Source organism: Bradysia coprophila, unplaced genomic scaffold (assembly GCF_014529535.1).
Source record: "Bradysia coprophila strain Holo2 unplaced genomic scaffold, BU_Bcop_v1 contig_476, whole genome shotgun sequence".
Classification (NCBI taxonomy): domain Eukaryota; kingdom Metazoa; phylum Arthropoda; class Insecta; order Diptera; family Sciaridae; genus Bradysia; species Bradysia coprophila.
In genome coordinates this window covers 4,235,123-4,262,734 of record NW_023503727.1, presented here as the reverse complement: position 1 = coordinate 4,262,734, position 27,612 = coordinate 4,235,123, and the positions used below count along the sequence as shown (strand labels likewise).

General features: G+C 33.7%; 1 protein-coding gene and 1 long non-coding RNA gene across 3 annotated transcripts in view; both read right to left on the bottom strand.

The window, feature by feature from the left end:
- LOC119082764 (hemicentin-1) overlaps positions 1–27,612 on the bottom strand; it is a 163,467-nt gene that overhangs the window by 55,882 nt on the left and 79,973 nt on the right. The gene's annotated exons all lie outside the window — the stretch shown is intronic.
- Positions 10,725–20,367, bottom strand: LOC119082777. The gene is made up of 3 exons (XR_005088709.1): positions 20,165–20,367; positions 14,704–14,709; positions 10,725–10,735 (listed from the first exon to the last, which is right to left on the bottom strand). It is a non-coding gene; the product is annotated as an uncharacterized LOC119082777 (long non-coding RNA).

Here is a 27,612-nt window from a genome sequence, read left to right as displayed (position 1 = left end):
GATAAACACCTTTTTATAGACGGCAAATATATATTAAAAATTGGTTCATTTGGTTCCGTAAATTTAAATTTTATATAGAAAAATTACACAGACTAATTATGAGACGATGCGAGAAAAAAAAATTAACTCCTAAGTTCCGACACCGTTCCGGCGCCCGGCTCGCATTGCGGCCCTCCGCTTCGCTCCGGGGCAATGGGCCGGATCGCTCGGCGTGTTAAAACGCTTTTTATGTACAATCAAAGTTGGTATTCATTTCGTAAAAAGATGAATTATTTAGGGACGAACTAAACGCCTTTTTTAAACACTGATGTGTAGGTGATTTCCTCTGACAATTGTTTTTCGATATTTTGGATGAGAATTCGGTTCTTGCTGCACCTCTGAGTAAAATTGAGTCCTGGACAATATTACAACCCAAAACTAAACGATAATTTCGTCCTGGACGATATTATCGTTTAAGAAAACGATAATATCGTCCAAGACGATATTATCGTTTTGGACGATATTATAGTACAGAAAACGAAAATATCGTTTTTTGAAAGATAATATCGACAATAAAACGATACTATCGTCCGGACAATATTTTAGAATTTTTCAATTTAGACGATATTATCGTTCTGGATGAAAAATTTTTGGGCGATAATATCGTTTTTTGGACGATAGTATCGTTTTAAAAACGATAATATCGATTTTGAGACGATACTATCGTCCAAAAAACGATATTATTGTTTTTTTGGACGATGGACGTCCAAAAAAACGATAATATCCTTCCTGACGATATTGACGGTGTAAAAATGTCCCGCCACCGATTGTAGCAGTTTTCATTTTCCTTCTGTTCTATATAATGCCGAATGTGGAATTAAACAATTTCCAATATGATATCTGCAGCTCATAAATTCCATTTGGAATATAAGTGCCGAAAATGTGTTTTTTTTTTAGGCATCACACACCATCACCACCATTCAATGCAGACACTGGGCGGCACTCCTTCTTACTAAATTTTGGGTGTGTCCGTCGTTGATTTTCAAAGAAAATATCATAATGGGAAAATGTGTATAAATGTTTCCCTTTAACTTCACACACATAGTACTGTATATATGGCTGTTATAATGCGAAAACGGCAGAGATATCACATATATATATATTAAACTGATTGCTCATTTTCTATAGAATTACAAAGCATACACATCGACTTCCGTCTTTCGTGTGGTAATTGCTAGAGAAACACAGCCAGGAAGAGAATTTCTGCGGTATTAATGACATAAAGCATTTTACCATAACACACCACACAAACCAATATTGATATAATGGAGTGTAATGCTACTAGCTTCATTTTGTGTTCCACATTAAACGTTATTAATATCTATGTGCCGTTCTTATGTATCATCTGCTCTTGGTGTACAATATTATGTTCTTCGAATTGAGTGGAAAACTAAAACTCTCGTTTACAACGCTAAATTAGAGTCGTTCGTCCTTTTTTATTTATTATCTGTATGAAAACTGAAAACGTTTTATAGGTCATAAGTTCAAAACTTCTGCATCTATAAGCTCGGGTGCGATCTGTAAAATGTATTCTTTTACTCCGTAATGTACGTTTTCAGCAAGTTTGAAAAGCTTCCCATATTTTTTTTATGATAATGTGCATGGAACACAACGTTACAAATGTTGTGTATGTTTTGCATTTCAAACTGAAATTATAGTTCGGTTTTATTGGAAATAAGTCTTCATAAAAAAAAAAGAAATGGGAGAATGGAAACTTTTTCGTCGTATGTACACTTCCGCCGAGCAAACAAACATTTCTACCCCGAAACTTGACTATAAGTATTGTCTACCATCATCATCCTGACGGCATACAGTATAAATGGCAAAGGCAAACAACGACGATAACTTATCATTATGTCTTGAAGAAAATCATGCATACAATTTCCGTGTTTGTTTCGATTTAGTTTTTAACGAAAATATAAAGAAAAAACTGAAAATGAAACAAACTTTTTCGAAATTCATTTTTCATATTCACTAATGAGCATAGAAAATAAACAAATTTATCTTTATATGGAAAACAATTTTTTTTTTTTTGGTTATTTTAATGTTTTCAAAGACAAATTATGAGCAATTAAAACAATCAAGAAAAATAGTTTAAAAATAAAGAAAAAGTTTTTTTTTCTCTGTCTCTACATTCTACACGGTATCTGCTCGAACGAAGACATTTTTTTTTTTGATTTTAATTTGAGTTCAGAAAAACTTTCTTGATAACTTTTATACCATTTCCTGTTAAGGGTGTATCAAAACAGAAATTAGTTTGATAGTTTCGACGGGACGTCTATCCGATTGCGACCCCAAATTTGGTGTCACTGATGACAGCCATAGCGTAAATGGTTACTGATAATATTCCAAGACAAAATGCAAAAGTTCCAGGAAAACTATTTCTTTCTCTCTATACACATCATGTCCGGAGCGATAGCGGAGGACTTGACGCAGTCTAACTCCCAAGAAAAGAACGAAGAAATTTTTTTGAGACGCGTCAACTATGTATAGCCGAACATTTCAGTTTCTACCCTTTGGTCTATATCATCACAAAACCTATTTCATAATATTCTCGCTTTAAATACGAACAAAACGAGCTATCACTCGACTATGTAGGTTTAAAATTACCGGAGATACATCGTTTTGAAATTGGTCACTTTTCATACTAAATACACCAAATTGACGTTTTACAAACAATCAAAATCTTTCAACTTACTCTCTAAGTTTCTATCTATCTATCTATTTATCTATCTATCGACGGGCTATCTTGGAAAGTAATCAGCCAATCTCTATGAAACTTTGCAGGAACCTTTGTCAGGTATTGTTAGTTTATAGCTATATGGTTCTATATATTGTATATTTATTCAATATATAGTTCGTATATAGCTATATGAACCTGTATATAGTTAGTATATAGCTATATTGTTCTATATATTGTTAGTATATAGCTCTATATAGCTACATATAGTTCTTATATAGCTATATGAACCTATACATAGTTCGTATATAGCTATATGGACCTATATATCTTTCGTATATAGCTATATGAACCTGTATATAGTTAGTATATAGCTATATTGTTCTATATATTGTTAGTATAGAGCTATATATAGCTATATATAGTTCGTATATAGCTATATGAACATATATATCTTTCGTATATAGCTATATTAACCTATATATAGTTCGTATATAGCTATATAGACCTATATATCTTTCGTATATAGCTATATGAACCTATATATAGTTTGTATATAGCTATATAGCTATATGAACAGTTTATATATACAGTTTGTATATAACTATATGGTTAGTTAATAGCTATATGGACATGGACCTATATATAGTCAGTAACCAAAATCTTTTTTGGACCATTCGACAATCAATTTTTTCAGAAAAAATTTGAACGAACAGAATTTTGACTGAAAAATTTTCTACAAAAAATTTACCAAAAAAAATTCTGCGTCGCAAAGTGGCAGATGCTCACGGACAAACCTACGAGAACTTTAATCTGTCACATGTGACGCAGAATTTTTTTGGTAAATTTTTTGTTAAAAAGTCAGTCAAAATTCTGTTGGTTCAAATTTTTTCTGAAAAAATTGATTGTCGAATGGTTTGGAAAACTATGCCAGCTAATTTCAATTAATTGGCTGTGAAACTCAATTTTGCGTAACGACGCTGACAGCGTCACCTCTAGCGATATCACTTGTTTTAGAAGTTGTCACACATATAGATATAGACTGTAGACTGCGTCCAACTTTGCTCTGAAAGAGTTTTCGACGGGATTGTATATGATACAAGCTCCATGTACTCGAGATGGACTAGTTATAACAGAAACTTTTTACTTCTCAGAAATCTTGGCTATACTTAGATCTCCCATAACTCATGTTCAACAACAGTCTTAGAATTGATTTCTTCAATCTTCAATCTCAAATTCAATATTATTTTACGTAAAATGTTCATCGGATTTTCAGACATAATACAAAGCTGCTCATTATGCGGATAAACCGGGAATGCTTAACAAAGAACTGCAAACAAAGACTGCTGAGCAAACCGAAAAATATTTTCATAATGTCTTCGATGACAAAATACGATATTAACCAGAAATTTTTGTTTTTTCCGTCTTGTGAAACAACGGACCACTCATCTGTGTTCTTCACTGATGATCTGAAGTATCTTACGATTTATAAACCATTCGTATCCTATTTCATGTTGACATACATGTAATACGAAGATCTATTAACGGTTTTATGTAACGACGTATTACTCTTATAACCAAAAAATATTTTCAGTCAAAACAAAAATGTCTGCGACAGATAACCGAGAAAAAGAAGACGAAGAAAAATGAATGAAATTGTAAAGACGAACCCAACATTTGGTTTAAGTGGTTCAAGAGTCCGTTTACATTTTCGGCTCTTTCGAGACGAAACACGACGCTTGCGATATCAATAATTTTTCAACTGAATCCATTCTTCGTTGAATGAAAATGCAATTTATTCAAGATTTCGAACAGAGAGTAAAACCTCTTCGTCGAATAACTTAAATATGCAAATTAAGTGAGTAACTCGACGTGTACTTTCTACACTTAAAACATTTTCAATTTAATGCTAAAATTACTGCCAACCATTATAAGACAACGGACCCGTGAACGCTGTTTCACTAACGTAATGACGATAACACTTAAATTAATCCGTTGAAATACCGAACAAAAAAAAAACAATCTCGGAATATATTTTAAACTCAATGTTTTACATTGGTCACGTTCAGACTATTAAAATTAAATAAATAAATAAGTTCAATTGGACAAGACATTTGATTATTTTCAGACATGGAATCGGTGTAATCTGACTGGTTCTTTTTTTTCTCCGTCCTAAGTCTTTTCGTTCGTTTGAGGGGTTAATGAATTGCTCATTTTTTTAATAACCTCTCCATTCCGCACTTTCGAGCAATGTACCTCAACAAACTTTGCTGTTTAATTCATAAAGTCGGGCGCTTAACACTTTTACTGAATAAATATTTACGATAAAATTCATAGAACCGACGCCAAAACATCTTTAATTAACTGCAATGAAACCTTTTTTCGTACTCGTTTGACTCGTTTCTCAACTCACTCTCGTCTACACATTTAACTACAATTTAGCTCTACATTATTTAGAAAACATAAAACCAAAGATTTAAAATAAGATTCTTCCAACTATAAAATGGTTGTTTTATTTGTTGTAAATAGACGTTTCCTTTGCACACGTGCGGATATGCACGATTTTCATTTTAATTATTTTTTGAAGAAAACATTGTTTGCGCCGCATTTAAAAAAAAAAATTAATTTCCAAGACAAACATATTCTCACAGAGATTCTGGTTGTTCTAACACCTCGGTTAAATGTTAGAAATATTTGAGCCGACGAAAAGAAAAACAACTTTAATGGTAGCATTAATATCACTCGACAGAATGGAATATTGTGTTTTGTGACCCTTTTTAATTTCGTTGATTTCTTTTTTTCGTCGTCTCTTCGCTGCCATCCAGTCAGACCATTCATTTGCCACTTGAAACCATTATATATATTATGTGTCTTACGGCCGCTTGTGTACAATTTTTTTTACTCGAGTTATATAAATATGTGCAAGAGGATAACAAAATGCTCGACAAAATGTAAAATAGATTATGGAGAAAATCCATTAAAACTAAGACATGAAATCCCATCTTTCTTCTTTCTTATAGTATGGTATGTGGCACATTCTGCATTTATTATGCGTCTTTTATTCTGTATCAAAGTTTTGTCGAGCATATTTTTTGGTGAAATGGCATTATATGACTCCTTTCAAGACTGCGTTGACTGAGGTATATTTATTCAGTTTCCATTTAAATTCGTGATTTCAATGTTACGATACCGAATATGTAGAATAATCAGTCGACAAATCTGAGTTTTGTTTCAACGATTTACTAACTGTTTAGCAAAGAAAAGGCAGACACATCCAATTTCCAAAACTTCGGTGACGGGTATTTTCCACAGTGGAATTACTGCCAAGGGAATTATCACTTAGCAATCATCGCACAGGAATTATAGCACACGAATAATCACCCAGCTATTTGTAGCTTGGGAACGACCCCGTAGGATTTTTCTTTACAAAATGTAGCTCAGAAGCTAATTGAACGACCCCATTAAGTTTCAAGTCAAGTCAAGTCAAGTCAAGTCAAGGGTGATAACTCGCCGGGTGATAGTTCTCATTATTCCGAGTGATAATTCTCGGGCGATAATTAGTCTGGTAACGACCCCATTCGGTTTGTCCCTTCAACAGAACTTTAGTCACAATTTTTTTGGTGTTAATTCCGGCGATAATTCACATCGACCCAGGTGATAATTCACATCGACCCAGGTGATAATTCACATCGACCCAGGTGATAATTCACATCGACCCAGGTGATAATTCACATCGACCCAGGTGATAATTCACATCGACCCAGGTGATAATTCACATCGACCCAGGTGATAATTCACATCGATTCGGTTGATAAATTCTCGGGTGATAACTCGCTGGGTGATAGTTCTCATTATTCCAAGTGAAAATTCTCGGGCGATAATAAGTCTGGATACATGTCGCCCTCCACCAGACTCGACGAATCTGAGTCAAGTTTCCTCGATTTATTAACTGTTTAGAAGCTAATTGAACGACCCCATTAGGTTTGTCCCTTCAACAGAATTTTTTTGGTGTTAATTCCGACGATAATTCACATCGACCCAGGTGATAATTCACATCGATTCGGCTGATAATTCTCGGGTGATAACTCGCCGGGTGACAGTTCTCATTATTCCGAGTGATAATTCTCGGGCGATAATAGTCCGGTGATAAATTTTGTCCAGTCTGGATACATATCGCCCTCCACCAGACTCGACGAATCTGAGTTTAGTTTCCTCGATTTATTAACTGTTGAGAAGCTAATTGAACGACCCATTAGGTTTGTCCCTTCAACAGAATTTTAGTCACAATTTTTTGGTGTTAATTCAGGCGATAATTCACATCGACCCAGGTGATAATTCACATCGATTCGGCTGATAATTCTCGGGTGATAACTCGCCGGGTGATAGTTCTCATTATTCCGAGTGATAATTCTCGGGCGATAATTAGTCTGGTGATAAATTTCGTCCAGTCTGGGGTATAATACATATCGCCCTCCACCAGACTCAACGAATCTGAGTTAAGTTTCCTCGATTTATTAACTGTTTAGAAGCTAATTGAACGACCCCATTAGGTTTGTCCCTTCAACAGAATTTTAGTCACAATTTTTTTGGTGTTAATTCCGGCGATAATTTACATCGACCCTGGTGATAATTCACATCGATTCGGCTGATAAATTCTCGGGTGATAACTCGCCGGGTGATAGTTCTCATCATTTCGAGTGATAATTCTCGGTCGATAATTAGTCTGGATACATGTCGCCCTCCACCAGACTCGACGAATCTGAGTTAAGTTTCCTCGATTTATTAACTGTTTAGAAGCTAATTGAACGACCCCATTAGGTTTGTCCCTTCAACAGAATTTTAGTCACAATTTTTTTGGTGTTAATTCCGGCGATAATTTACATCGACCCTGGTGATAATTCACATCGATTCGGCTGATAAATTCTCGGGTGATAACTCGCCGGGTGATAGTTCTCATCATTCCGAGTGATAATTCTCGGGCGATAATTAGTCTGGTGATAAATTTCGTCCAGTCTGGATACATGTCGCCCTCCACCAGACTCGACGAATCTGAGTTAAGTTTCCTCGATTTATTAACCGTTTAGAAGCTAATTGAAGGAGACCCCATTAGGTTTGTCCCTTCAACAGAATTTTAGTCACAATTTTTTTGGTGTTAATTCCGGCGATAATTTACATCGACCCTGGTGATAATTCACATCGACCCAGGTGATAATTCACATCGACACAGGTGATAATTCTCATCGATTCGGCTGATAAATTCTCGGGTGATAGCTCGCCGGGTGATAGTTCTCATTATTCCGAGTGATAATTCTCGGGCGATAATTAGTCTGATGATAAATTTTGTCCAGTCTGGATACATATCGCCCTCCACCAGACTCGACGAATCTGAGTTTAGTTTCCTCGATTTATTAACTGTTTAGTAAATAAAAGGTCGAGACACTTTCTATATGAAAAACTTCTTCCACCACTAAAGCGTGATGATTTCGGAAAAATGACAGAAATTATGGATTGCGTAAATAAATCATTAAGTTTTTTCACTCCAAATGTTAGACCAATATATGAGACGTTACCGGTATTCTAATCAAAAGTTGTGCCATCCCTCACAGCATTTAATTAAATTAATGTGTAAAAGTAAACATGGGAAAAAAGACGATGAAGAAAATGTCTGACACAAAACACAAAACCTATCAAAAAGTAAAGACAGATCGAAAGAAAATATTGTATTTATTGACATAACAAAACTTAATTAATTTCCCATGTATATATTCCGGCATACACTTGAAATGGATGGAGGAGAAATGGAAAAGACTTTACCATAATGTACTGGTGGAGTCTGTGGGATGATGTTTTATTTGTCTGTTTTGTACATTTATAGAAAAAGAGTATCTCTCTGCCATGTTGTGTATGTTTCGCTACGTATAGATTCTATATATCGGCTTGTATGGAACATTGAAAACATGAGAACCTACTCACATATGCTTTAAAGGTTTAAATGTGTGTTGTCTTTTCGTTTGTTTGCTCTTTTAAATAAATTTGAATACATTTTTGTGTATTTTAAAAATTATTTACTGTGAAATTTGTCGTTCTTACGATATCATCGGAGCTCTCGTCTGTATGCCATATATATATATATGTATACTGGCATACCATTTATTGAACTCGTATCCGTTCTTTAAATATATTTTCAAAAGTTTTATGTGTATCATTACTTTCGTTTTAGAGTCTAATTTTTCGATTGTGGCATTGAGAAACGACAAGACTTTTTTCAGGCAATAAAAACGTACAAGCACTCCTCCCACGACATTTTACCTTTAAGTCTTTTATTCAAAAGTGAGACTAATTTCTGATCTCAATACTCGAAATTATTAAATTGATATTTCTCTCTCTCTCTCTCTCTCACACACTCTCAAACATTTTTTTTTGTTTGATGATTCAGACTCAGATGTTACCATTCAATACGAAAAGAATCTGATCTTGCAACCTTTGATAGTGTTGTGACTCAGTTTAAATCTGACTAAGTAAATCGAATAAATTTTTATCGACAGTGCGGTTCCATACAAATTTTGTAAATGTGTGCTGTTGTTCCTTTGAAATTGGCATTTTAAATTATGTTCAGAATTTCCATTCTTCCGAGAAATTGTTGGTGCCACATTTTTCTCTTTTTCAATTTTGAGGCATTTTGTCATTGTCATGGTAGACGAGATTCAATGGTTTTTTCTTTTCTCTTCAGAAATAAAATGCTTCACTGACGACATTTTTGATCTCATTATTTTGTAATGTGATGTAGGAGTATAAAAATGAAACTGTGTCAAGCACGAGATGCCTAACAAGTTGAAATTTATTTTCCTGGAAAGCACGAAAAAGAAAAGCAAACATGCTAAGCTTCCGTTAATGGTGAATCACCTTTGGTGATTTATTTCACACTCGAGAAAATTGATATGACGATGATCGGACATAAATGTTTCAAGCCGAAACGATTTTGTTTTATAAAAAAAAATGTTTCATGCAGCCGTGCAAGCCTTATTACAACGATTGATTCAACATCTTAGTGACAATTTCTATCAGACATAAAACCAAATTTGTTCAAGCATAAACCGTTCCACTGTCTCCACGTATATATAAATGTGAACGAGTCCAGCCCGAATTTTATGTGTTAAACCATCGAAAAATCGAGACACCATAAAACACCAGACGCTCCACAAAACAGCAAGAGATTAATTAAGATGTTCATAATAAAAATCATGTTACCCTGACAAAATGTAAATTTAACCTCTTGTTGAGGTAAATATAAATTCTTGTACACAAAGGTTCTGTAGAAAGCCATCATCCAGTGTTGATAAAAGTCTACCGACGACGATAATAAAAAAGCAAATTTTAACATGCCAATACAAACTAGACAAAGATCATTTGCCATTTTGTGCTACTTATTCTTTTATGCTGAACAATACAGTGAACAGAAACCATGTTCTGTAAGGCATGTACCCTTCGTCTTTCCTTTTATGACTTATAAGCACAACACAGACCCAAACGAATATATAAATTTTGAAGCGTCATTTTTTATACGAATTGTCTGTGGAGGATGATATGGTGAAGCGTTTGTTTTGATTTTACACACCAATGGAACGATATAAGAAGTAGAAAGAAAAACAAGTAAAAAAATCAGAAAGACAAGAAAATGCAAATTTGTTTGTTTCGATTTTCCTTATTGATAACAATAAGGTAACATAATCCAACAAGAAAGAACAAAAACCAAAAAAAAAATGGAACGAAATTTTTCGTCATAAATGTAAATTTTCCATACTTTATTGCTCAGCTGCTCTATGTCAAAGAAAATGCGAGACGAGCAAAAAAAAATCCATTTTTTATGATCGCCCTTTTACTCATATAATAAAGGTGGAAAATAAGGTATAGGAAAAATAAACCAAGCGCCAGAAGAAGCAGAAAAAAAAATGTTTCGTAAATTTTAAATTGCTTAAAGCAACTCCATAAATTCAATTTTTATTGTTATTATCACAACTTGCGACAGGTAAATAAACATTATCCAAAGTTGAGTCGCGCTTTTTTTTCATTCACGGTACATAGACTTTCTAATAGATTTTACTTTTATTAATAATTGATACGAAAATATTTCCATCGCAAGACGATATGTATGGTACTTATGCTATGTGACATGGCCAATGTTAAAATTACACCTCGGTATGTATCAGGGCCTATTTTATAAAATATTTTAGAAATTTTTAAGAAAGTTTTTTTTGATATTTTACAGTCAGAGCCATTGAAATTTCAGCAAGAATTTGTTTCAGCTATTTTTCAGCTGATCCACAAAAACAATCAAAACTCTTAAGGCCCGTCATTGGGAAATGACAGGACAGTTTCCCGAAAATGTATGTAAAATTTTATCACAAAAATTTACCGAAAAAATTCAAAAAAACTCACTTCTTATGCTTTCCATTGTATTCGTGCACCGTCTCTTTATGTCCCCAAGGCATATTTGAACACTAAACACTTTTACTCGATGCAAAAACAGAAAGTTTTCTTTTTGTTTTGTCGCGACAAAAACACAGAAAATATTTCGACACAACTGTGACACTCCGCTACTATAAGTCCTAGAATGAATGTTTGCTGTGTCCACTTCGCCGGTAAAATATTTTCATTCAAAAAAGTGTCCGACACTTCAACGATGGTAGACATTTATTAAAATTGTAACCTCTCCCACTTCTTTAGTACTTCGCTGAGTCTAATTATGCCAACTCTTTGAATAAAAATATTGGCTGAGGTCGAATAATTCTCCGCTGAGCTTTAACAAACCTCCGCTGAGCTCTAATAATTCTCCGCTGAGCTTTGATAAACCTTTAATGAGCTCTAATAATTCTTTGCTAGGCTTCAGTAAGAGTCCGTCAGACCTTACCACGTTGTAGTAAGGCAATTAAGCTAAGCGAACACTCAATAAGCATCAGCGGATACCTAATAATTGTTGCTTTAATAAGACTCCACTTAGCTTTGGCAGATCTCCGCTGAGTGTCCGATTCGCTCCATTAACCCTTCCTGCAACTTGCTTAGGCCTAACGGACACTTCCTGAAGCCTACCGGAGAATTATTAGAGCTCAGAGGAGGTTTGTTAAAGCTCAGCGAATAATTATTAGAGCTCAGCGGGGAATTATTAGAGCTCAGCGGGGAATTATTAGAACTCAGCCGATATTTTTATTCAAAGAGATGGCATAATTAGACTTCGCGAAGTCTTCTTAGCTTACTAAAGAGGAACGAACATTTATTTACGCTCATCGCAGTCTTACGAGAGGCTCAATTTTTAGTAAATGCTCTCCTATCGTTGAAAGAATGTCCGCGGAGCCCTTGTAAAGCTTTAAAAAATGGTCGATGAGCATTATTAAATGTATACGCTACCCTTTGTCAACCGTTTGATGATTTTTATAATATGTCCGACACTTTTTTGAATGAAAATATTTTATCACCGAAGTGAACACAGCAAACATTCATTCTAGTACTTATAGTAGCGGAGTGTCACAGTTGTGTCGAAATATTTTCTGTGTTTTTGTCGCGACAAAACAAAAAAAAACTTTTTGTTTTTGCATCGAGTAAAAAGAATTTTTTCGGTGAATTTTTGTGATAAAATTTTACATACATTTTCGGGAAACTGTCCTGTCATTTCCCAATGACGGGCCTTAATATGTCTAAATAACGTTTTACCACTACTACACACGTACATGTAGCAGCTTTAACCGTGTAAATAGTTCTGATTATATGTGTGGATCAGCTGAAAAACAGCTGAAGTATAAATGCTCAGATTTTATCGCCTCTGACTGTAAGGTTTTTTTTAAAATAATTTTTTAGAATTTTTATGAGGATTGTCCACAACTTTTGCTAGAACATTTGTAAAAATTCTGGAAAATTTTGGAAAGTTTTGGAAAATTTTGGAAAATTTTGGAAAATTTTGGAAAATTTTGGAAAATTTTGGAAAATTTTGGAAAGTTTTGGAAAATTTTGGAAAATTCTGGAAAATTTTGGAAAATTCTGGAAAATTTTGGAAAGTTTTGGAAAATTTTGGAAAGTTTTGTAAAGTTTGGTAAAATGTTAGAATTTTGCAGAATTCGCAGAAATTTATAGAATTTTCTAAGAATTTTTCTCCAAAATTCTGCCATTTCTCCACAAAATTTTCAAATTCTAAAATCTGTAGAAACTTTAAAGAATTTTAGAAATTTCAAAAAATTGCAGAAAATTCCAGAAAATGGGCCCTGGCATATAAGATGTACAAAATACACACAACATACTTTATCCTATGAGACCTTTTAGCCATAGCCAACATAAATATACTTATTCGGTGAAAGTCGTTTTTATTAGCAACAATTTCACAGAAATGATATTAATGATATATCAACCACATGCTACAGATAATGCAATGTAAACTACATACAATTTCGATTGTTCAATAATAGAGTTTAATTGAAAACATTTCTAAAGTTGCGGTAGAAATGAAGAGAAAAAAAATTATTTTTTAAATTTTATATTGAAAAGAAAGGCGAACAGACAAACAGACTATTATTATTGCAATGTCACGTCACAACCACCAAAACTAATTAGAGTTTTTTTTTGTGTTTTGTTTTGTTTGTTTGGCTCAATTATTGTGTATACACACACACACTGTGTACAGTGATGGTACTTTGTACGAAAATAAATTACACAAAACTTTTGACAAAGCAAATATTAAAAAATATGTTTCCAGGAGCTGCTCGACGTGTTGTTGTTTATTTACTTTTGTTCTTTTTTTTTGTATGAACCAAACGAACGATAAAAAAAAAATTGTAAAACGAAACCCCGAAACGGGACAATTAACAAAACTAACCCAAATTGTTTTTGTTCGTGATTTTTTATTTATTTTTTGTTGATAATATACAATTCAATAAACGGTGCGGTTGAATGTGAATATAGAAACAACTAAGTAAAAAACACACAACACGCGGAAATACTTCATTGATTTTTGAAGCCAAAAATAAAGTCATAATCCGAGGAATAAAATTTCTTCATTATATAGTTAGCGAAGCTTAATAGAAAATTGTTTCCGGATATAATTTTCTTGAATGTGTAATAATATACTCCATCCAGATTCGTTTAGCAGTTAAAACTCATCTTACTTAAAACGAGTTGAAATATATTTTTAGACTCAAGAAACGATTGTGAATGCAATAATGGAATTTGACGGGCTGTGTATTCATTCATCGGGTGAGGTTTTATATATATATATTCAGATCCAGAATGGAATACGCAAGAAAAACAGTTGAATACATTATTGATAAATCGACCGAAAGAATTTTACTTTCTGTTCACAGCTTAATGGTCGAGAAATGGGTTTTTTATTTTAATTTATTTTGGAAACTTAATCGTGTTATACGTAACTTTTAATTGGTTCATGTTTTAACATCAAAACTATTTCTATTTATAAATTATAAACGTTTGTTTAGCAACGGATCCGGTCCTTGTTTATCTACATGTTTATGTCGGATTTTGTTTAGAGAATCGTTTTTCAGACGTTTTTTTTTTGGGTGGACAGATCTCAATTATTTTTTAATAGGTTTTCGTTTCGATTGAGTTCAGCTGATCCACATATACAATCAAAACTGGTTTTCCTTGTTCATACGGTTGAAGCTGCTACACGCACGCGCATGATAGTGGTAAAACCGTATAAAGATGTATAAACGGTTGTGATTGTTTGTGTGGATCAGCTGAAAAACAGCTGAAGCTAATTTATGCTGAAAATTGACTGCCTTTGACTGTAAATTTACTCTTTTATTCCAGCCGTAAAGGTCCACTTTTTTTTCAAATGGTCCGCAAATCCTGCAATACAAAACTTATGTGGTAGATTTTTGATATGTGATACAGGCTGAAGCCAGCTACCATAATGTGTAGTTCAAACATCAGAACAATGATGTTGCAGAGGTACAGTACTATTTGAAAGTTGACCATACTTTGACTGATGGCTGGCCATGGGTGGCGCGTGTGGAAGTCAGAGTGGGCTCAAACGGTCGGCCGTGGATATACCAACAATCCTACAAAGTCTCAACTTTTTGTGTTATTCCTTCCTCAAGTTATTACTAAAAAAAGTGTTGTGACCACCCTCTGACATCACTTCACATTAGTCCAGTTCAGACAAAAAAAAAGTTTCAAGTTGTATCGAGGCACATCATCTAATTGTTTCCTATGATCTAGTAGAACAATTTTGTAAAAGAAACTGTGTAAAAATTTTCACTCTCCGAGCTGCGCAAAGAAATTACATTTTCTTAGAATTCGCTAAAAATGTTCACTTTTAGCGAATTATAAGAAAATGGAAATTCTTTGCGCAGCCCGGAGAGTGAAATTTTTTTAATACTATCTTCTACAAAATTGTTCTACTAGATCATAGGAAACAATTAGATGATGTGCCTCGATAGAACTCGAAACTTTTTTTTTTGTCTGAACTGGACTACTTCACATGGAGACACATTACACCCAAACTGGATTTTTTTGAGAATTGAACGACGAATCGAATGAGCTATAACTCAATAATATCGGCGCGAGCTTGTTTTCCAAGTGGCTGAGAAATTGGCGAATTGACTCTTAAATGAATGACACCGGTGTCATTATGTTTGAAACCCTGTAAAAGAGTCAATTAGTCGCACAAAATTAAATTATTTTATGTTGTGCTTCATCCCTATAAGATATCTCATCTGTTCGATATTAATTTTTAAATCGATACGACCCAGAATCGGACGAAGTAAAAACTACGAAATATTCGATTTGTCCCAATTTAATTTAATTTATTTGTACACCTTCATCGCTATTATCTATACAATGCTATCCAACACATTCTTTTCCATATTAACCGAACGACGTTCTGTCGAATCGATTTTCATCTAATGAAAAGTTAAAAGCAGGATAAAAATGGAAAATAGAATTTCGTTGACAATAAATCACTTGAGAATCGGAACTGAAGTGAATTAATTCGTTTTTTTTTTTTTAAATAAATAACCAAATGGCTATCCCATATCAATGTGCCCCCACCATCCCCTGGTTCTCAAAATATTTGCTTTTTTCATACAATTTTAACTTGATATTGGATTTTGAATAGAAAATGTAAATAACATCCGAAAAGAACAACACCGTTTGGTATGGTGTGTAAATCGTATCTACTCGATTTTTTGTTGGTTGTTAAAATTTTCTTCTTTTTTTTCATGTAGTCGAAAATGCCTATGTGCCATGCATACAAGCTTTTTTGGCTGTATTTTGAAACGTCCTAAAACATTACTCTTTGTGGGTTACCCACATGGCTTCTCTTATACGTTAATTGGGTCGAATTTTATTATAAAAAAAAACTCAATTGTGAGCTTGGAATGGTCATATGTATACGTATCTATCTATCTATCTAGTTGTGTATGTTGCAAATCGTTCTGCCTAAATTAAATATACATTTGCGTTGCTCAACCGGGTATATATGTGAGTGTGTTTCCATATAAGTGATTAAGTGTTTGTTTTTTTCTCTTCTCTCTACCTAGATAGAGCATGGTCATTAATTTAAATTAGTCCGCCGATAAATTTGAATGGCTTTCTGACTCACACACATGTAACACACGTAACACAATGCTTTGCAAATAAAAAGAGCTACTTACAAAACCGCAAACGGCCAGGGAAAAAAAATACAATTCTGCAACACATCCATTTATTCATTTTATCCGACCCTTTTAACTGGAATGAGTCAAGGTTTCATCTTTCTTTTTATTTGGTCTACGTACGTCCTACGAAGGAAAGTGATTTGAGCTGGCATCATTTCATTCAATATCGTCGGATTTCGTAATCGTTCGAACACATTTTACTGTTGGACTTCTATTTAATGTTCAATCCATATCGAAATGGTTCGTATATCAATAACAAACATCAATTTGTCGTTATTTTATGGAAATATGACACGCAACTGCCAAATGAAAATCACATTTGATTTCGGTGTTTTAAACATTGACATTCGCAACAAGCTTTCATCGCGCTATTGATTGACCTATAGGTGATTTTCGATGAATTCATATCGGCTCATCATCGAAAAGATGAATTGATGGATAAGCATGAAACAAGCGAGTAAAATTACACGATTCGCAATGAGTTAATAGGAAATGTGTACACAGCATGCGATACACACACAAACACACATTCCAAAAAAGAAAAACCATTCATAAAACCACAAGGCATTAGATATCACTCCGTTCATCTGTGCATTGTAACAGTAAATGAATGAAACATTACCAGACAAATTTCAACATTTTATTGACATGATATCGAGGAGGTTTGATATTTTCGAAATAATTTTGTTTATCAGACACAAAAAGTAAATATTTTTTTGTTGCTGAAATTCGATACGAGCTTTTTACTGGAAACGATGGAAAAAATACTTGTCTAACCTATTGATCATAATATTATCATATACACCTAGGCATAGAGGCATGTGTAATACCAATTCCTAACATTTTCTAAGTGTGTCAGTTCCCACTGCTGTCGGATCAAAAGTATATTAAATTTCGTAAGTCGTTTCTTTCAATGATTTTCCTCACGTTACAATTTTGTGTGAGGTTTTTTTTTACTTCTTCTTCTTCTTCTTCTTGCATGAGCTGAAGGAATATCTTGTGTACCTTTATTTTATAACCTTAGAGCAATGTAAGATATGGTATAGACATGACGATAGAAGTCGACTTTTTTTTGTTATTTGATTTATTTTATTTATAGTCAATTATGGTAATTGTATATGTGGTACATACATTAAATTATCCAGAGTGTACACACATACACATTATACGAACGTTTTTTTTTTGCCATCTTCGTACCGTTTGCCTCTACTTAAGTGTTTTGTGTGTGTACCCAACATTCGATTCGATGTAGATACAATTCGTTTATGGTGGATTTTCATCGATTTAAATTTAAATGTTATTTAGATAACGTTACACCGGTTAGACGTTAAAAGTATTGGTTGATGCAAATTGGAAAAAAAAACTACTCGAAAAGTAAATATTTATTCATTTAATTATCGTTACACTGGTCTTGCCTCTTTGTGCACAAAAATTTTGTTTAATTAACAGAGTAAATACGAAAGAGAAAGAGAGAGAGAGAAAAAAAATCTCATCCAAACGACAGATTCATTACTCTCCTATGGCTATAACAACATCCATTCGTATTTATATTTTGATTTATATGCAATCATAAGTGTTATAATATACATGGAAAGTCGAAAGTCTTCCAAGTATTTAATTAAAGGAGCGTAATAAAACTTTTAATGACGTTGATATCGGTAAGACGTTATTGTTATTGCCACCAATAATTTTTTATTGGAGAGGTGTGCTTCGAATAATTCGATTGTTACAGTGCTAATAATCATGGATCAGCCATAGATGATGATAGTGTAGTTCCATATAAAGTGTATTGTGTTCAATATACTGATTTAATTGCTTGCAGTTTGTATCTTCCCAATAAGCTTCGACGTTGATGTTGATACTGAAGTATATGTTCAAGGAAATCCCCCATTCATATTGATTAAGGAAACTGTATACAGGAAAATTAACAGCAACAAAAACAACAATAATACGATACGTAATAACGTTCGTCTTGTAGTATTATCGGTAAAAGTGAAAAGTAAGGAAACATTTCGATAACTAACAGCGAAAGTCGTCTCATCGTTACCATAGATGCATCGTATTTTGTTTCTCGTTCGTTTCACAATATAGAATGGCTTGGCCATTAGTGGAGGGAAATTTTATGTTATTTCTGGGAAAATTGAATATAATCCATCCTCAAACTGGGGCACTAGAGAAATGTAATTTACTAATGCAGAATGAAGAGAGTAATACTTAGAATTTATTCCAAACGACTGAGTGGGTGGGTTCGCTACACATGAAGTGAGGATCTAACTTTAATATTAAATCAAATATTTTAATCAAACAAAATAACTGCAACAACTTTCCAAATGCTCGACTCAAAGTTTGGGCTATTGTTGGGGATTATAACATTTTAACAAGATATAACAAGAAGGAATGTTGGACTTCTGTTCGGTTTATCGTAAACAATGACAAAAATAAGCGGTAAGTACTAGCTGGACTCACAAAGCAAAATGTAAATATTTAAATTAAGTTGAAGATTTCGTATAAATAGGGTTTGAACAAATGAAGTACCAGATGCAATGGTGAATAATATTTATTTGGACAAGAAATTGAGTCATTACAAGGAACTGAACTAAAGTCATGTGTTGTTCGTAGCCCAGAGTGGTGTATAGACTACTAGCTTTTGAATATAGTTCAATTCGATAGGCTTTCAAATTTGAGTTTCAAAGTATTTCGTGGACTTGAACTAGAGTTTTTTTTTTCAAAAATTCTTAAAGTCCGAAAAATGCTGAAAATTTGGAAAAATCGGGAAAATTCCGACAAACTTTGAAAATTCCGAAAAAAGCTTACAAAAATTCAGATTTTCCAATTATTTGGAACGTTTTTAGGTTAGACCTAAAATCGGCCCTGACTTGTACACATCTTAAAATTTCAATTGAGCTACGACCCGGCAACGGATCATTCATTATTCCCTTGACTGTAAGTCAGGGTCTTATGCCGGAAAATACCCTAGAATGTTTGTATACCAAAGGTTGTATGAAATGTTATGAAAAACGGAATTGTTTGTCCCAATATTTTGCTTGTATACACGATAACTTGAGTAATTATCAACCAATTACCAATTTTATTTTTTTAATCGACGCAGAATTCAATTCCTGAGGTTAAGTTCGAAGATGGGCTATGTGGGATTAAGGATCTGGAAGTTATTCCAGAAAAACAGTATTTTCCACTGTTGGAAAATTCAATCAATCGAAAAAGATTACTTTGATGGAATTTGATTTTGTCGGTTGGTTATATCCAGCTATCACGCATGCATGATAGTCAGCTATCACGGTGATAGTCAGCTATCACGGTGATTGTCAGCTATCACGGTGATAGTCAGCTATCACGGTGATAGTCAGCTATCACGGTGATAGTCAGCTATCACGGTTATAGTTGGCTATAGTCAAGGACAGTCAGGTGAAAGTCGGCTATAACGCATGATAGTTTTCTAGCCATGACATAAAATATTTAACAAAATTTTAACCAATTTCTGAATCGTTATTCAAATGTATGGAATGTCATTAAAAAACAATCATTCAGAAAACTTTAAAACTCCCACAAGTGTGAAGTTTACGGCCAGAGCGAAGCGAGGGCCGTAATTCGCACGAGTCGTGCTAATTTTTTTTCATGATTAAAGGTTTTGTGAATGTAGAAAGTACCGGGGGGCTTCCTTTTTGTACATAAGTGTAAGGGAAGAACGTCTATCGTACTATTTTATATTGTACCAAAGTGAAAAGTCCTCTAATCGTTCCAAATTCGCATCTTTTACTTTTGTTTGGACGCTGCTGTTTTGCACTAACCGTACTTATTTCGTGCATCCTAAAATTTCATGGGTATCCTGATTGTATCTTTTGGATGCAAAATTAAGTACGGTTAGTGCAAAACAGCGTCCGTTTAACAATAAGACTAAAACTGAATAATAGACTACTTATACGAGTGGGAAGTTTGCGGGCAGAGCGGAGCGAGGGCCGTAATTCACACGAGTCTCTGTCTATTTATGTATTGTTGATTAAAAATCTGGCCGCAAATTTACAAGAAAATAGAGAACAGAAAAAGTGGTTTTCCAAAGAACTTGTACTCAAGCGAATGTTTTATATCAGTTATTTGTGATGTTTCGGAAGATTAACAACGGAAAATAAAATGAAATTGATTAAAAATATATTGAAAAAAAATTGTCAGTCAAGGGACCTGACCCGCCCAAAAGGTGGGGCCTAGTTTACGTAACGCTTTTTCAGTGCTGTCGTCAAAATTGAATCTTATTTAACTCGCGCTCTGTGAAGTTAAAACTATGCTTTACCACCTAATTTAGAAGGTTTATTAGGGGAGTAACACTTTGAATGCCGCTTTTTTCTCGGGTTATCTGGGATTTAACTTTGATGACAGAACTGAAAAAGCGTTACGTAATTTATGAATGATCCCCAAGACATGTCATTATCATAATAATGATATAAAGAACGGCAATTCCTCCTCATTAAACCTACAAAATATTCTCAAAAATTCCAAAATGATAAAAATTCGATGACGTATCCACCGTATAAATACACGTATGCAAACAATCAATAGAGCGATATAAAATCAAATTCAAAACAATAAAATTCCAACATGAATAAATATTTGAATAATAAAAAAAAAACGTAAGAAATCCACTACGAAACTCAACCGAATTCAAATAAACAAATATGCAAATCTTGAATCAATTCAAATCTTCCGATTATAAATTCTGTGCCACTTCTAACGAGGTGAGCTGAAAGCCATGTATAATACAAATATTAAAAATTTTATTGAGTTTCTAATAGACCTCTATCGGGGTATTTAATTCATTTATGACTGGTAACTGGTACTCTCGTACACTTAAGGCATATGTGGATTTTTTTTTAAGCTATAACGAGCTCATTTTTCGCGTTCACAATTTTTTTCTTTTTCTTTAATAAGTCTAATAGAAACAAAATGGCGTAACATATACTCATGGATTATGTTACTTTTGTTTATATTACACTTTATCAAGATATTTGAAAGAAATATATAAATATAAAAATCTTGATTACCTTGATTCACATTAGCAGCGTATATTATTACAATGAGAATGTGAATACCATTAAACAGTGCATATATCCATCATGGATAATCTACGGAATTTATTTTTATTTTTTGTGTTCGTCAAGATATGAATGTATAATAACACATCAATTAATAATGTATCGTAGTCATTTGCTCTACAGCAATTCATGTTCGTGCTCTTCAGATATCCTAGCGAAATAATAATAAAACAATTTCTGTTTTATTCACTTAAAAACTTGTTCGACTGAAACCATAAACTTGTTTCGATCTATGTTGTCGGGATATATACTTATACGATATACGATTACGAACGATAAATTATGTTCCGACTGGGGAATATATGACGCATTAGATTAAATATTTTAATTAAAGAACAATAAAAAACTATATTTAGATGAAACCTACCCCACCCCAAATGTTTTGTCAATAATTATTACCATATAATCATAAATAAATGAGGATATAATGTCATTATGTAGATCGTTCCTTTCATGCTCATTAATTTGACAACTCATCTATAATACACGTATGTGTGATTCGGCATAGAGATATTAGTATTCAAGGATGTGTATCCTTTTGTTGGGAGACAATACTGTACATGGTCGACCGTATCCTTAAATGTTTTGTGTGGGCCACATTCGATATCGGAATGATATTAGTTTTGGGATGGGGATGTGGGGAGGAACATAGTGGAGGACAAAAAAAGTGGTTTACTGTTGTAAATCATCGAACAGAAATCGTAGCCTTGAAATGAATTTTAACCGAACAGCACAACAACAACATGGATCAGATGATAAAGGATTTTCCTGAGGACTTTGTTACAGGAGGGAGAAAAAATCCAACATGATTTCCAATTTTGGTAGTTGTTGAGGTTTGTAATTGGAATGCGATGGTGGAACTTGGTTACCCCAAAAAACGTATTCATTTGGCTAGAATGACTCTGTTACATGTGAGAGCCAAGGTCAGAATTCGGATCAATCTATCTGATACCTTTAAAGCCTTGGAAGGACTTAGACAAGGCGATGGACTGGCAGCTCTATTCTTCAACATTGTTCTTGAGTAGGTGATAAGAGAGAGCGACGTGGAAACCAGCGGTACAATCTTCAGAAAGTTGAGTCAGTTGTTAGGATATGCTGATGACCTAAATTGGACGGAACATTGACATCGTTAAAGAGAATTTCACGAAAATTGAAGATAGGGGTGCTGAGTTCGGTCGCAAGGTCAGTGAGAGAAAAATGAAGTACATGACAACTTCATTGTCTGCTGGCAGATAAACGGACCATACGCTGGAGGTGTATGGAAAACACTTCGAGACTGTCGACAGCTTTATTTACCTTGGGTCGCTGGTCAATAGTGATAATAGTATCGGAGAGGAAGTACGTAGACGGGTAACGCTTGGTAACAGGAGCTACTACAGTCTTCAAAAACTCATCCGGTCAAAAACACTCATCCGGTCAAAAACACTCAACCGCAACCTTAAGTGCGAATTGTACAGATCGCTGATTCGACCAGTTGTAGCATATGGATCGGAAGCTTGGTGCATGACACAAAAGTGACGAACAGACACTTTTGGTTTTTGAAAGGAGAATTCTTCGATCCATTTTTGGAGGTGTCAATGTGAACGGCAACTGGAGAAGAAGTGACAATCATGAGCTGTATCAGCTTTACAAGGAGCCTGATATAGTCAAATTCATCAAAATCAATCGATTGAGATGGCTCCGTCATGTACAAAGAATGAACGAGGAACGTGTACCACTGAAACTGCTAAATACAAATCCCGATGGAAGACGCAGACCAGGAAGACTAAGAGCGAGATGGAGAGATGCAATTGAGTCTGATCTAAAAGTACTAAAGGTTTTAGTGCCCGCCTAAGTAAGTAAGTTAGTGAGGTTTGTAATTGATTCCACAAGAATTTCGTTGAACAAATGAAGTAACAGATGCAATGGTAAATTTACATTCTAGAAAAGACTACAAATGGAATAGTTTAAAATGTGCGTTTCGAAAATAATTTTAAAAAATCGTATAAATATCGAACATTCTTAAAATAATCGAAAATTCATAAAACATCTTAAGATTCCCAAAAATTTATAAAAATCCCGAAAAATTCCTAACAGTTCCTAAAAACTCCGAACAATCCTTTAAAAAATCTTAAAAATTCTGAAAAATCTAGATTTTCATTTGTTAAAACAAATTTTATGCGGAATCCATTTACAAACCACAACAACTCTCAAAACCAGAAAATATGTCGATTTTCCCTGTCCTATCAATAGAATTAAATTTTTTTAACTGAAAACTTTAGCCATGAAGTGCAACTGCTACTTGCAAGAACTTTATATTGATTGAGCAAAATTGTTTAGAATATCTTTCTGCATCACTTTGGTCGGATGTTATATATAATGCTCCATTACCATTATTGTTTTTTGGAATCAAAAACAATTCATATTTCCGTTTTTAATAAATCGTTTCTTTGAAATTTCAATTCTCTCTAATTTCACAAACATTTGTCGAACTTCCAAACAATTTCCCCCAATATTTTATGTTGAGTTAAAAACTTAAATTTTCTTTCGCCGAAACGTATTTTTAACCACAAAAGTGCATTTACTGGTTTCATGACCAAAATCATGTACTTATCATCAATCATTCAATTTGATATTATAAAATACGTTTTCATAAACTGATTTCGAAGATTTTCAACAAAGTTTTCCATTTTTTTTCATTTCTTTTTTTTTTACTTTTCTTTTATGTATCCAACCCTTGCACTCAATTTAAGTTTTCCACGCGATTTTCCAATACTTTGTAATTCACCTAAGTATTCTGGTAATCTCAATTTTACCTTACTTTTACGGCGAAAAAACGTATAGCGTTAAACTATAAAACTATTCGAAAACTACGTTGGTTCGTTGCCATAATTTATGGAAAAAGTCCTATATGCAACGGTAACCTGTTTGAAAATTGTTCAAAGATTTAAATTTTGAAGAATATTTCAGCTGATTCGTCGGTAGTGTGTGTGTGTGTGTATAGATCGCATTATATTGTGTTTCAAATTGTTTTATATGTTTTTTCTGGGTGGGAAACTTCCATCGTACAAGTATAAGTGTTCCATAAAACAATTTTCGTTTTGTTTTTATTTTTAATTTCTTGTTGAGTTTTTGTTATATTTTTGATGCTGTTGTTGCTGTTGCACATTACTGAAAATTTCACGAGTTTCTTATGTCGAACATAAATAAGTTTTCACCTGTAATATTGTTACATTTTCGTGAAAGATTGTTCCATCACACAATGGGTATGCGCCCGACGAACATTACAATATTATGCTGTTACACAACTCCTCTTACTGCTCTACCCCAGATTACAACCCAGATTAGTTTGGAAACTTATATAAAACAGAACTATTGAAGTTTACGAAACTCTCTCAAAACTCTACTCAAATTTGAAACTAACACGTCAACCGAGAACTATAACCATCAAGCACATCGCACCAGGCAGATAATCACACTATTTGTAATGTGTTCATTTAATTGAATTTTCAATAAGTGGAAACATACCTTAATATAGTATTTGATGACAATTTCACATGCAATGTGTTAATAGATAGATATAAATTCATTATGCGGTATGGCGTGTAATATTTTGAAAATGAGTCTGTGACTATGTATATATAAAAGCAATTAATTTAATGGCTCAAGATGTCTGTCAATGACACAAATAATTAATCTGTTTTCCGGTGGAGTTGATATTAGGAGTATATAAAGAGAATATCGCAATATATACACATACACATACATGGACCAGTAAATAGGTTGTAACCCAGGCTGAACTCTAAACCATCTCTCAATGACTCGACTAGCTACGTTTTAAAGCATCATTTTCTGAGGGTTGTACGATCTGAATAAAATTCAATCGAGCCGGGGAAAAGATTTTTTTTCCCAGCGAAATTGATGTCATTCCATCCTTTCATTTAAATAATCGCATTTCGGGACTTTGGCGTTCACAGTAATAAAAACTCTTTTTTTTTTGTGATTTACAATTTAATTGAATCACCGAATTTTGTGAGACAGCGTTTACGACTTCTGTTAAATAGAGGGACACAAAAAAATTATCATCTCCCGAAAGCTGATGATTGAGTTTAATTCAAGGAAGACAGCGACATTTAACGTTCGCAAATCTGAATGGCGAATGATTCGGAATACATTTACATTTTTATGATTAAAATTTCCGTCATGAGTGATTGCTTTTCAGCCGATTGTGCTGTCATTGCTATAGCATTGCGTAGCGGTAATAATCATCTGTCATCGACAACGGTTTTACGGTTCAGGGCTTAATTTAGTAAAAAAGAAACAGAAAAAATTTTGAAATTTTTCTCGGAATTTTTTTCAGAATTTTTCGGAGTTATTCGGAATTATTCGTAGTTATTCGGAATTATTCGGAGTTATTCGGATTTATTCGGAGTTTTTCGGAATTATTCGGAATTATTCAGAAAAGTCGCTAAAACGAGCTTTGTTTTTTTTATCGAACTCTAAAACACCTTCACCTCGGGAAGTAGTAGATTTCATAATTAAATGTCGTCTCTAAAAGATGTGCTGTACGTCAAATCCCAAAGCGGTCTCAAATGCGATAATTACGTTGTTTGGACCTAACACAGAAAAAAAAAACTTTTCCACCGACTAATCGCAGCCCACTGTCCACGCAACCGTCGAATTTTGCCACTATTTTCAATCACAAAATGCTGCAATTTACACAACAAAACTTGAAATTACCGAGGCAGAAGATTCATAGAAATTGGCGCACTTCCTACACTATTGGCGATACAATTTACAAACCATGTTCACCATATATCCCATTCATGTGTTACAAGTTGCCCAGATAGACAATATCATTTCGAAAATGATGATGAACTAGAGGCGAAACGGCATGAGGTAACTTTTGTTCGCACTTCAGCTTAATGGCTTTGAAATGAATGCATCCTAAAGCTCTGGGTGATATCGTATTATATAAATATAGGATCCTTTTCGACTGTGTGCGGTAGCCATAGTCACACTTTTTCTCTCTCTCTCCCTTTCAGTAGTTTTATATCCCATTAGTGCATATGTAAAACGTATGCAAACAATAGCAAAATATTGTGGGGAGAAATATTGTGTATAATATCACAATTTGTATAAAAGTTAGAAACTGTCCTGAATAATTTGAATGGAATAGATTCCAGCGCTGCATATAAACAAATATAAACAGAGTTGTCAATTTGTTTCCCAGAAATTTTCAAACTTTCATATATAGATTATGTGCTGGGTGGAACAGTGTCTGCATTTATAGACATATATCCTTTTTCAGAGTCATTAAGTTGATGGAAGTTAAATTGCTATTTCGTTTTTTGTTGTGGATCTTTAGAAAAAAAACGTTTGATGTATTAAAATACGCTTTGCATTTGAATTCGTCTTTCGAAATTAAACGGGAATTTTTAATATTTTATTCAGAGAGAAAAACTATGAAACATTCCGTCCGCCGTGCTAAATTAGTTTTCCACGAACCAATGTCAAAATTACCGCAATTGACAAGTGCACTGAGTACCATTTTTCCGTTCAGATTCACTCCCCTTTTTCCGATTAAATCAATTCCCAAAAAAAAGGACTCACAGTATGTCACCCTGAATATCACAAAAGTAGCTCTTTTTATGCATTATTAATTCAATCGCAATGCACACCGGTGCATTATCAGACAAAATGAATTTAAATATGTAAACCAAAGCGAATATTACATGTGTTTGTATACCGATACGGCAAAGTACTCGGAGGGTGCATTATGTGAACTCACGTGGAAAACCGTATGTCAATCAGCTCATGCGATATATAAATTTTAGATTTTAAATTATTAAAATGAAAACCGAATTTTCCGCAAACAATCACAGTTTTCACAGTCAACCGAAGACAATGGCATTCGATAGAGATTGCCACACATATATAGTATTATAGGTGTGCATTCACCAAATGGTATGTCAGCTGAACAGTTTTATTTCCATAAAAGTAATTTATTTTGTAAAATAACAATGAAGTTGAGTTTCGTATACGTTGGGGCTGAACGTGATATAAAAGGATTAAAGAACAACTTAAAATCTGAAGTCAAACAATACAAAACAAAACACTGAAAATGGTTAATTAAAATCAAATAAATCCTGGT